Source organism: Pogona vitticeps, chromosome 3, assembly GCF_051106095.1.
Source record: "Pogona vitticeps strain Pit_001003342236 chromosome 3, PviZW2.1, whole genome shotgun sequence".
NCBI lineage: Eukaryota > Metazoa > Chordata > Lepidosauria > Squamata > Agamidae > Pogona > Pogona vitticeps.
Genome location: NC_135785.1, coordinates 160,450,201 through 160,463,391, shown reverse-complemented (window position 1 = coordinate 160,463,391; position 13,191 = coordinate 160,450,201). Strand labels below are relative to the sequence as shown.

Sequence of the window (13,191 nt, the reverse complement as noted above, 5' to 3'; positions counted from 1 at the left end):
CAGCTGCCTGTGGAGGGCTGTAAGTAATTTCTGCGAAGGAGCAAAACAGCCATTCAACTTTTAAATTGTATCTGGACATGCTACATTTACTGTAATTAGACAAGCAATGCATATGAATTCCAGTGACACTTGGCAACCTATACAACAAGCCTTGCATATAATATGCTCTCCAAGGACCAAAGAAGAACTTTTCCCATGATTTAATGAAGGGGTTTAAATATTGTAGTTTTTTTAATTAATATAAACCAGTAATTAATCTCAAAGTTGAGTCAAACTTTCCAATTTCTGTCATATTATTCCTGCAGTAGCAATATTAAGCCAAAGAAGGTGGGGCGGGGAGGGAGGGAGAAAGGTAAATGCCTATCTGTCTGCTAGACAGAAGAAAAGTTAACCAGGCAGATAGGGGGGAAAAGGCTATTATGCTGAATTACTTCCCTATTTCTTTTCTTTATTTTGTTTGTTTGTTTGTTTGTTTGTTTATTAGATTTATATACCACCCATCTAGAATGTGTCTACTCTGGGCGGTTTACATATAACATAAAAATAAACTAAGGTAAAATCCAAATTAATCACAAAGTCCAAGATGAGGAAAGGAAAAAAGAAGAAAGAGAAGAAAGAGAAGGAAAAAAGAAAAGGAAGATAGGCTAGGTAATGGCTGTAGGGAAGGCCTGCCTGTATAGCTATGTCTTCAAGCTAGTCTTCAAGGCCTTCAGCGAGGGAGCCAGGAGGATCTCTACAGGTAAGTTGTTCCAGAGGCGAGGGGCCACTGCCAAAAAGGCTCAATTTCTAGGTTTTTTCCCACCAGTCCTCTCTTGGTGTTAAGCCCCTCAGCCACCCAGCCTGACTGGAGCAGGTGATACAGGTAGAACTGGCCAGAAGAAGGCGGTCTGCCAGGTATCAAGGGCTTAAATGTTAAGGGCTTTGTATGTTAATAGTTAGCACCTTGAAATTGATGAGGAAGTGGATAGGTAGCCAGTGTAAGGTCGCCAATGTGGGGGAAATATGGTGAAATCTTTTCACCCTTGTTAATAGCCTGGTCGCCGTGTTCTAGGATTTTCCGCATCAGTCTCAAAGGAAGCCCCACGTAGAGAGTGCTACAGTAGTCTATTCTTGAGATTATGAGCACATGGACCAGCGTGGTGAGCGCCCCTGCATCTAGATAGGGATACAGCTGGGCAATGCACCGAAGATGTACATGGGCAGATTGAACCACGGATGTTACCTGGGTCTCCATGGTAAGTGTCAGGTCAAGATGGACCCCCAGATTGCAAACTGAATTCTTTGTGGTGAAAGTCAGCCCCCCCAAAAAGAGGGGGAGTTCCCTAAACCACTGACATCGGGGCCACCCACCTGCAGGACCTCCGTCTTGTCCGGGTACAACCTGAGTCCATTTGACTGCATCCATTGCAGAATGGCCTCCAGGCAGCGCCCAAGGGACGGAACAGCATCCACTGCCGATGGAAAAAAGGAGATGTAGAGCTGGGTGTCATCAGCATATTGGTGGCACGAAGCTCTAGATCCCCAGATGACCCCCTCCCAATGGCCTTATATAGATGTTAAACAGCATTGAGGAGATGATCGAATCCTGCAGGACCCCTCAACTGAGGGACCACAGGGCCGATAATTCTCCCCAAGCTGAACTCTCTGGGGATGGACTTCCAAGAAGGAACAGAGCCAAGCAAGAGCAAGGCCACCAATCCCCAACTCGGAGAGCTTCCTCGGGAGGATACCATGGTCGACGGTATCAAAGGCAGCTGAGATATCAAGGAGTACGAGCAAGGACACTTTGTCAATTTTATTACAGTTTTAATGTTGATGATGATTCTTGACCTTGCTACAAAATGACTATGGAGTCTATTTCACACCTTGAAGCAGGAAGTCACCCTGAAGCTCCTGGGGAAGGCCTGCTCCTTCAGAAGATGAAAAAGGGAAAGGATATTTCTTGGCCCCATAGGCAGAGCCTTCCTTCCTGTCACTCAGTAGAAGAGGATAACTGCTTTTTCAAATACATTTTTTTTCCAGAAGAATTGAGCTAAAATTCTTTAATAACAACAAAATGGATACATTTTCCCTCGGCAATAGGGAAAAAAAAAACAATTTTTGCACCAAAAGCAAATTATTTTTATAAAATGGACACAACATACTTTGTTACAATCTCAGGTTCAAACCAACTTATATTTACTTTACTGCAAATGTAAACAAAAACATAAGTTCACACTAAATTTGAAAACCACCACTGTTTGAAATCACTTACTATTTCTCTATCTGAAAACAATCATTACTGAACTCTGCTGACAGATTCAGAAAATCATACTGGACAAAATAAATAATACACACCTGCAAAAATGTAGCACTTAATTTGCATAAAGCAGCTATAATGGATGTTTGCTATCAGTGCAGAATCAGCTATAGAATGTTGATTGTTAAAATCAAAGATGGTAATTACAACCAATACACTGCTGTAGTGTATCTTTATACCTCCAGTCTCTTCTTCAGGATCTGACTAACCAGCCATACATCCCCTGGGCTACTGTAAGTCATTAGGGCTTCTAACAAGTCAGTTAACCTCCCCCCCCCTCCATGTGTTCTTTTCATTATGTGGATTAACATCACCCATACACAGTCCTCAACCTTAGCATTCTGGATGGAGGGGGACAGATTTTTTTTTAAAAAGTTATTATTACAAGTGAAAGCAGTGAGGGGCATGAAGCACTCTCAACTGATGCTTGCTAGTGCTAGTTTTCTCTCATACCCATGTAGAGAAGGAGTGAAATGTTCCCAGCTGGTGGGCATCAGTTGAGAGGAAGGCTCAGCCACTCCCTCCATTGCAACCTTCACCTATCAATGATTGGAAATAACAGTATGGATTCCTCTTTCCTAGCCTGTAGGACAGTGATTCCCAACCTTGGGTATTCTTGGACTGAAACTCCCAGCAGCCTAGTTGTGCTGGCCAGGATTTCTGGGAGTTACAGTCTAAGAACATCTGGGGACCCAACATTGAGAATGACTGCTACAGAGACTGGGAGTATTTTGGAATAGACTCTGACACATTTAAACTGGAATCCTTCCTTAACAGTGCTTCCATGACCCTTCCACATCCTGGCCTGTTCAAACTAGCTGGAACAGGTGGAGAAGAATGAGCAGATGGAAGGCAGATTATGGTGAATGCATCTTTATGCACTAGATAGTGTTTACCCTTTTGAAGGTGCATCTGCTCCTGAAAAAGCTTTCTATGAACTGGAAATTCATATCAACTACTACCAGACTTCTGATAACCCTTCCTTTGGGCAAGATGTTTAAGAGGATGGTGGTTCTGCAACAGCATGCAATTTCAAAGGATTTTATTCTGTCTTAATTTGGTGACAAAATAAAATTAGATTGCCTTGACGAAAGTCACAGATTAAGTGTAACTGTAGCCTTATTCAGACATTTTAACCTAAATCCATGCAGGACTTGAAGTGTGGCTGTGACATGGAGAAGCAAAATCCCACCACTCCACATCCTCACATTTTGGAAATCAGGCAGGCCTTCATGCGTTCACAGCATATGTTTGTAGTAGACATGGAGTGTTCATATTTGTCTCCCACAGGTGCCTGGGCCGTTTGGAGCCTCCCTCAAGAACCGGCCAGTCTACATATCACTCACCATGCAGCCGTCCTCACTCACAATGTGCCAATCGCAGAAGTAGCCTGGCTGGCACTTCCCAACCTCCCTGCACAGCCAACCACTCTGGCGAGGGGGCAGGATATTGAGTCTCCCTGCTCAGCTGCTGAGTGGTCAGTTGGGCAGGGAAGTGGGGAAGTGGTGTCCAGCTACTTCTGCAATTGGCATATCATGAATTATGATGGCTGTGCATGCCACACAGTGAGTGGTAATTGGAGTGGATGGTTCTGTAAAGAAGGTCCAAATGGCCCAGACACCTGTGGTGTCAATATTCATATTTGTCTCCATGATCAGGAGCCCTGCCTTATCAAAGGCAGCAATAGCAGAAATGCAGCATTCAGTAGGATGTACTTACAAGCACCACTGCTTATGTTTGTTGGGAATATGTGAAGGTCTGCCTATCTTCTGAGTTGGGTGGTGACAAGAGGGCTGACCTTACATAATTCCCCACCAACACCCAACCTGGATCCCAGCTGTAATGCATGAATAAGACTCATATTGATCTTGCTTAGTTTTTCATCAGCTTTTGATAATGCTGATTATGGTATTTTCCTGGATCATCCTTACAGGCTGGGAGAAGAGTGTTTTGTGGTTCCACTTTTAATTTCCAGCTAGTATTTCTGAAAACAGCCTTGAGTAACTGTGCCTCAATACTATAGTTATTTCATGAGACACTATGGAGTACCATCTTCTTCCCAGAGCTGTTTAACATCTAGGGGAACTGGGGAACAATCATTCAAAGATATAAAATGAGCTCTATTTCACAGTAATACCAGAATCGGAAACTGCTGCACACATTCTAAGATGGTGCTTGGATGCAATGAAGAGAGGGGAAACCTGAGACTGAATCCCAGTAAAATAAAGATATTGGCTGAAATCCAGTCTTAGGCTGATGACATCATCAGCTGCAGTGGTTTTACAGGAATTTAAAAATTCCAATTCATCCCCTCCCAGGTCCTGAGCCTCTTTTGGATCTCTTTCAACATGGGGAAGCCACTGTCAGCTCCAGGACGGGGAAAGTATTTAATTTCTGAAATTCACCGGTGCTCAAATGAAGCAATTTTTGGAGATTAAACACTCCTGCAACCCTGCAGCCCCCAATGGCTTCCTCATGATGAAAAGGATCCTAAAGGAGCCTCAGGACCATAATAATAAATTTATCATAATAAATAATAAATTCACCATAATAACATATCATTATGTTATTAGAAAAGAACACAAAGTGGTGATATATTAACATTTTTCAAATATTTGAAAGGCTATCAGACAAAGGCAGGATCTGTTCTCATTCATCCCAGAGTGTAGGACATGCAAGAAAGGGCTCAAATTACAGGACACCAGATTTTGATTGAATATCAGGAAAAACGTCCTAACTGTTAAAGCAGTAAGACAGTGGAATCAATTACTTCAAGAGGATGGTTAATGCATTCAAGAGAAACTTAGGCAACCACCTGACAGATATCCTTTGATTTGAATTCGTGCATCAAGCAGGGGGTTGGACGTGATGGCCTTATAGGCTCCTTCCAACTTCACTATTCTACGATTCTGGATGTTTCAACATACTTATACTTACAGAGCCCCTTCTAAGAAAGCATAGACTTTTGTTATCATGTGCTATCAAGCCACTTGCAACTTATGGCCACTTTATGAGTGAGTGGTTTCAAAAAGCTGCTGTCATTAAAAGCCTGGTTCAGGTCTTGTAGCCTAAAGGCTGTGACTTCCTTTATTAAGTTAACCTACAGTATTACATATTTGGTCTTCAACTTCTCCTGCTCCCTTCAATCCTTCCCAGCATTATTGTCTTTTCTAGTGAGTCTTGCCTTCTCATGATAAATGTAGATTAAGTTATATAAATAAATCACCAGGAATGGATGCAACACCAAAACTGCTACTTCATGTGACAGAGACTAGTGCCAGCAAATATGGATAACGAAACAATGGCTCTGTGAGCCCTGCCAGCCCTTGCCAGATCAGCAGGTGCTCCTTTTTCCATCCTTTTCTTCATAAATGAGGATGTGGGTGTGTGCAACAAAACTGGTTTTATTAAAACAAGAGAGGTATCAACAACTGTAACAGCTTGGAATTGTCCCAGACTAGTTTCAGACACTGGGTGTCAAGTCCCATGTCTGTATGTTTTGAGCCAATGGCCCCTCCAGTTAATACTACAATGAGGGTTTTCCTCATAGTTCTCCTCAACAGTGTCACCCCTGTTGAAGCACCAAATGGGTTCCATAATGGGGAGGGCTTATATGCCCACACTGACAGCAGCAATGCTGGTCTTTGGCTCCTGTTCCCCCATAGATCATTGCCTGCTGAGCCTGACAGGCTTGCTGATGCTTCCCCTATCAGCATTGTGCTTGGGTTGCTGTTGGTTCTCAAGGAGGTCTCTCCTAGCCTCAGCGGCAACTCTCCTTCCTCTCCCATTCACCCCAAGAGGAAGGACGTGGATGAGGGTGGGGATCAAGGTGCCTCTCTACCCCATCCTTGGGCAGCTAGAGCTTGACCAATACCTCAGTCCAAGGATCCTCCTTATAGATATACTCCCAGTCTCCAGGTGGCTCCAAGTTCTACATCCAGGTAGCAGACCTCTTCCTTTGAGTTCTCTATAGTGTCCCACTAAGAACACTCTTCCTCCCATTCCTCTTCCTCTACTCCCACATCAAGGAGTAAGTCCCCAGTCTATAAGGCCTGGTCAACCTTTCCCCTGTCTTCTTATCTACATTTCTCTCTTATTTCTGCCTCCTGTCCCTCCATTGACTACCACTGAAAATTAAAATGTGCAAAAGCAGGATAACAAAAGCAGAAAAACAACTGAATATTAAGATATCAGAAACAATGACTACAGAAGAAATATTTAACTCAAGTGTTAAAAATGGAGAAATCAAAATTGCTAACGATTTTCTATACTTCAATTCAAGCATCAATCTAAATGAAGACTGCAGTCAAGACGTCGGAAGAAGGGTGAGAGTTGGAAATGCAGCTATGAAGCAACTAAAAAAGATCCTCAAATGGAAAGATGTATTATTGCAGAACAAGGTCAAGATCATACCTACAACTTTACTTCTGATTACTATACTTGGATATGATTAATAGACAATGAAGAAAGTAGCCAGGGGGGAAAACATGCAGCCATATGAAATGTAGTGTTGGAGATGAGCTCCAACATGATGCTTTACCATGGAGCACCAGAAAGAGATAGATATCGTTTATAGATCAAATGAAGACTCAGCTCTTACTGGAAGCTAATGACTAAACTGAAGCTATCATGCTTTGGATCTGTGATAAGAAGACAGGCATCACTGGGGGAGGGGAGAGAAAGAAAGCAATGCTATGAATAGGTGGAGGCAGCAGGAAAAGAAGAAGACCAAATATGAGATGGATTCACTCAATAAAGAAAGACTTTGCCTTTAGTTTTCAAAACCTCAGCAGGGCTGTTTTGACGGGCGTTTTAGTGATCATTAATTTTTAGGATTGCCACAAGTCAGAGGTGGCTTGATGGTCCATAACAATAACCATCCATGTTTACTTGCATTCCTGCAGAAACAGAAATGGTGTGTAGAAAGTTCAGAAAAGAGGGTTTGAAGCACTGCAGTGCTGTTTTACCCTAGAGGAGACTAGCAAAGGCAATAAAACCCAAGAAAGAACAGCAAGTAGAGCCCACTACACTGGAAGTTATAACATTTAAAGGAAGGGAATATTGCCATAAAACTTAACAACAATGGTAAAATGCATTATTTACTTTCAATTGTTGACAGAAATGGCATCACTTTCACGAAAAAGACACACACTTCTGTTTTGCAGGTAAAATGGAAGGTCAGCTTTAAATGGCTTTGAAGTGATTATTGGTACAACCTCAAAAGGAAGTTCAAGTAGACGGGGTTTCAATCATATCAAAAAGAAGACTTATTTTTTTCCTTTTTGCAAACTTTCCTTTTGTTCATATTTGCACTTACTTCTAAAAAAGACCCCGAGAGAGAGACCCAGTCTATGCACTACATATCCTGAGGAAAGCTCAGCTACCTATTTATAGATCTTGCCCTTTTCTACCAAACCAGATCAAGTGTTTTATTCAGTACATGACTGCAGGAGAGAAACTCATTTGCTGTCAAGGAGTGTCATCAAGGCAGCCTTTTACCTGCTATGAATGAGACCAGAAGGTTTTGTGCAATTGCCAGGCTCCTGCTCCTGAATTTTTAAAAAATAATGTTGTGTGTAGTACCAGGATCCCTCTCTATTTTTTGGAACAATTTTAGCATTGGCAGACTAGGCAGACTAAGAACAGGGAGGATATCTGCCTTTTCTGCTTTCAAAATGACATCCTAACTGCTTTATTATACAGTACAACGATACATGCATATTCAGCAGGGGTGGCACTGAAGTATTTTTAAATGATAGAGAACAGGGGAACTATGGTGCTCTCGGTGGAACTGGCATTAAATTACATGTGTTGCAGGTAATAAAAATGCATTTTAAAGAAGATTAAATTGGTCCTGTTGCTCTTCTGGATAAAGCAACGACAGAGGAGCAATTGGGTTGTGGGTTTTTTTTAACAAAACAACAACAAAAACGTAAGAGGGCTTCCAGGTGGACAGTTCCTAGAGCTAGCAGGGTTTTTTAGTTAAAAAAAATATTGGTTGCAAGCCTGTCACTTTAACACTGTGTAAGACTAATGTCATCAGCCACTGCAATTTTGGGGAAATTAAACATTTGTTATCACCCCCTCCCCCAAGGTCCCAAGCCTCCATTGGGATCCCTTTTGTTGTGGGGAAGCTATTTTCAGATGTGATTGGATAATCTGTTATTTACGTCATCGTCTAGTCGTTTAGTCATGTCCGACTCTTCATGACCCCATGGACCAGAGCACGCCAGGCCCGCCTATCTTCCACTGCCTCCCGGAGTTGTGTCAAATTCATGTTGGTTGCTTCAAAGACAGTGTCCAACCATCTCATCCTCTGTCGTTCCCTTCTCCTCTTGCCATCACACTTTCCTAACATCAAGGTCTTTTCCAAGGAGTCTTCTCTTCTCATGAGATGGCCAAAGTACTGTAGCCTCAGCTACAAGATCTGTCCTTCCAATCAGCACTCAGGTTTGATTTCCTTTAGAATTGATAGGTTTGTTCTCCTTGCAGTCCAAGGGACTCTCAAGAGCCTCCTCCAGCACCACAATTCAAAGGCATCAATTCTTCGGCGGTCAGCTTTCTTTATGGTCCAGCTCTCACTTCCATACATCACTACAGGAAAAACCATAGCTTTGACTATTCGGACTGTTTTTGGCAAGGTGATATCTCTGCTTTTTAAGATGTTGTAAAGGTTTGTCATCGCTTTCCTCCCAAGAAGCAGGTGTCTTTTAATTTCGTGGCTGCTGTCACCATCTGCAGTGATCATGGAGCCCAAGAAAGTAAAATCTGTCACTTCCTCCATATCTTCCCCTTCTATTTCCCAGGAGGTGATGGGGCCAGTGGCCATGATCTTAGTTTTTTTGATGTTGAGTTTCAGACCGTTTTTTGCACTCTCCTCTTTCACCCTCATTACAAGGTTCTTTAATTCCTCCTCACTTTCTGCCATCAGAGTGGCATCATCTGCATATCGGAGGTTGTTATTTCTTCCGGCTTGGGATTCCTCCAATCCAGCCTTCCGCATGATGTATTCTGCATATAAGTTAAATAAGCTGGGGGACAATATACAGCCTTGTCATACTCCTTTCCCAATTTTGAACCAATCAGTTGTTCCATATCTAGTTCTGTTGCTTCCTGTCCCACATATAGATTTCTCAGGAGATAGATAAGGTGGTCAGGCACTCCTATTTCTTTAAGGACTTGCCATAGTTTGCTGTGGTCCACACAGTCAAAAGCTTTTGCATAGTCAATGAAGCAGAAGTAGATATTTTTCTGGAACTCTCTGGCTTTCTCCATAATCCAGTAAATAATCTGTTATTTACACCTCTAATGTTGCCGCCTAGAGTGGTCCGGTGGTCCAGACAGGCGGGGTATAAAACAAACAAACAAACAAACAAACAAACAAACAAACAAACAAACAAACAAACAAACAAACAAACAAACAAATAATGTATGGCTGTTCTTTGGATTTTGGCTGACAATAAGCATTGCAGAACTGTTTTTCCCAGCTAGGTATCTAGGATTATCATCATCCCCAGGTTGCATGGTCACATGGTCGCAGTCAGGCTGCACTGATGAGCGTTTTAGTCCATGATGTCCGGAGGGCATAAGGTTGGGGAAGAAGACATAAAGAATCAGAACAGTGTGTCAGCGCCAATGAATGTATCTTATTACACGTGTGTAGGCAGTTGGAGGATGAGCTCCTTATTTTGATTTCAAGATAAGTGATATGATTTTCCCTGTGATCTTAGAGACCATTTAAAATTTATAGCTTAAGTTAGAGACAGCAGTTTTAGCTAAGCCTTCTTGAAAAGAACAATAGATTACTGAAGACAACACACTGGGAGATCAGTGATGGTATCTCATTCCTATTTTAAAAAACCTTGTGGTGGGGATGGGAAAGTGGGGAGTCACAGGCCCACAGAACTGTACCATCTTCTCACAGTGCACCACTAAACTACTTCTTCTGTTGGAAAAATAGCATAGGACTGAGCAAGCCTGTTTTAACTTGGCTTTGCAGTCACACTTCAAAGGATGTATCAAATAGGTAAATACTCAATAACACTTTGTGCCTAAAACAAAGGGACCATGTTGTTCTATCAATCAGATTCTTAATGGTTTTTGAAACAAGTATTTTTTTAATGCTGCATGATTTAGTCAGGGCAAGGAAGAACAACAGTTGCCCTCCAGATGTGTGATGGCAACTCCCAATCAGCCCTTGTCAGAACATATGATGGTGAAGGTCGATGGGAACTGCAGTCCAACAACATTCAGAAGACCACAGTTGCTTACCCTGATTCAGAACATAGAAGTTCATGACGACAATGATCTCATTAGCCAAAACTTATGAATATTTTTGATAGAATAGAACCAAAAAAGGCTTTGAACAGGTGCCAACTGCATTTTTGTAATAAGTTAATATCAGTGTCATCACACTCATATCATAAGGGTTTCCTCACTTAGGAAACTTTACTAGTTTGAAACTAAAGGAAGTATGTAATCCCACTCCGGTGCCAAATTTTTCTAGGGTGTGCACACCTTTTCCTCTATATTTGCGTAAGTTGGAAAACTCTGTTCTAAAGAGCTTATGGAAATATTTTCACATTAGTTTTTTATCTACTACTAATATAATTAAATATACTGAAGGTTAACCACATCAAAGTACCAGTGTGGAAAAAACATTTGATGAAATTAATTACTCTTAACTGGTTCTATCTGATATGAAACAGAAAGTCATCAATGGCAAGTGACTAAAATCTAGTTACATTTTCATTGCAGAGGACATGAAAGAAGTGGATGGATGGTCAGATTACTCTTTGCAAAATACTCCACACATTCACAATATATTATATGAAGAGGGGCTGAAAACACACACATTACATACAAGAAAAAGGATTTACAGTGAGATGCTGAAACAAACTGAATAATATTTTTTTAACTCTTCAACAAAACAGGTTTATTAATTACAGGTGGTTTCTGGAATAATTCATAAGTACATTCTTCAAGATTCATCTATCATCAATATTAACCTTCTCTATTAATTATCACAGGTTACACTCTAACTAATCACTCCTCAGACCCCCAAACTATCTTTCTCTCTCTGATTCGAGACTCAGACTCTGACTGACTACTCCAGACTCCTTTCAGGCTCCACCTTTTATCACCTCCTTTTGGTTCCTCCTCTTAACTACATTAACATATCACATGAATAATGCATAACTCATTTTGAATAACTTTTCAAACAATGAACCAGTAGTGTCAGACTTAGAAATGATACCACTGGTACCAAAATAAGAATGACACCAAGAGAGTACAATATTTAATAATGTGCTGTCAAGTTATAACCAACTTATAACTGACCTAACAGGGTTTTTAAGGTAAATGAGATATTTAAGGAGTGGCTTTTCCAGCTCCATTCCCGCAGTGAGTTTCCATAGCAAACCAAGGATTTGAACCCTGGTCTCCAACATCCTAGTCCATCACTCTATCCACTGCACCACACTGGGAGATTAGGACAGAAAAAAATGTACAATTTAGATACTAAAGGCAAAACTACTGTATCACTATGAATTGAATAAAGCTATTAGTCTAGCCCCATGCACTTTTCTAAGCAGAATCTTCTCAGCTAAAATATGGGTGTAATAAGGGATGGACATTTGGACAGATACATAGAGACAGAGAAAGATGTAGTATCTATAGAAAGAGGTATTTGGAGTCTATCTAGTTTATCTAATCCAGGTGTTCTAATAAACATGATTTTATTGTGACTTTTACTTTTTTATATGCAGTTTTAATTCTTTCATGCAAGCTTCATTTGAGGTAATATTTCATAGTTAGAAGATCTCTGCCAACTTTTCCACTGTTTTGCAATTTGGACAAACAATAAGACATGTTTCCAGCTGTTAGGTTGGAAACTTAAATTTACTTGCTCACTCCCATGGTATACGCACCAGAAAGTATCAGAGTCTCTGAAGTGATTGCAGAAAGGTTTTTTTTTTTTTTTTTTTTTGACTTATATACCGCCCCATAGCGCTACAAGCACTCTCCGGGCGGTTTACAATTTTTTAATTATACAGGCTACACATTGCCCCCCCCCCCAGCAAGCTGGGTACTCATTTTACCGACCTCGGAAGGATGGAAGGCTGAGTCAACCTTGAGCCGGCTACCTGAGATTGAACCCCAGGTCGTGAGCACAGTTTTAGCTGCAGTACAGCGTTTTAATCACTGCGCCACGAGGCTCTTAGACAAAGGGCTGAATCACCAGGTGCTATAGCATATAGTTACCACACATAAACTAATCTGTAGTAAAGGGAGCAGCTCTGATTCCCCAATTCCCTTCTGGCACCCAAAGTTAAAATTCCCATGAGGCAAAGTGAGGCAGCAACCTCTGGCACTAAACCGCCAAAGGTGACAAACATGTTCTGGACTGATTGAGAGAGAAGTTGTTCTTTCTATTCCTGGACACCTGGACTATGATGGTGACCACAGCAGTGCCAGCAGCATCTCACTGTGGCAGCTCCACTTTTCTTGATCCTGAAGGAAAAAGACAGGGAAGGGAAGGAGGGAGAGAGAAAAAACTATGCAGCCATGCTAACAACTTGGTTTGTCTGTTTATCCCCCAACTCTCCACAGAAAGGACAGGAAAAAAGTGGGGGGAAGCACCAATACACTGTGTCAGAGTTCCAGCCTGGGTACATACCTTTGGCTTCTTTTAGTAAAGCAAGCAAAGCTGGGGCATTTTGCTGCCCATTTCCCATTCCCAAATGTGAATGGAAATCAATTGTGGTGACAGTGTACAAAGAGACCAGAAGAGTTTTCTTCTTAACAAGGAGGACTTTGGGATGAAAAAGGGGAAGAAATCCTATGCTGCTTTGGGGAGCTTGCTTGGAATTTCCCTTTCCCCTTTATGTATA

General features: G+C 41.5%; 1 protein-coding gene across 3 annotated transcripts in view; it reads right to left on the bottom strand.

Annotated features, from left to right (window-relative positions):
• Positions 1-13,191, bottom strand: part of PCCA (propionyl-CoA carboxylase subunit alpha) — a 314,567-nt gene that overhangs the window by 78,683 nt on the left and 222,693 nt on the right. The window lies entirely within an intron of this gene.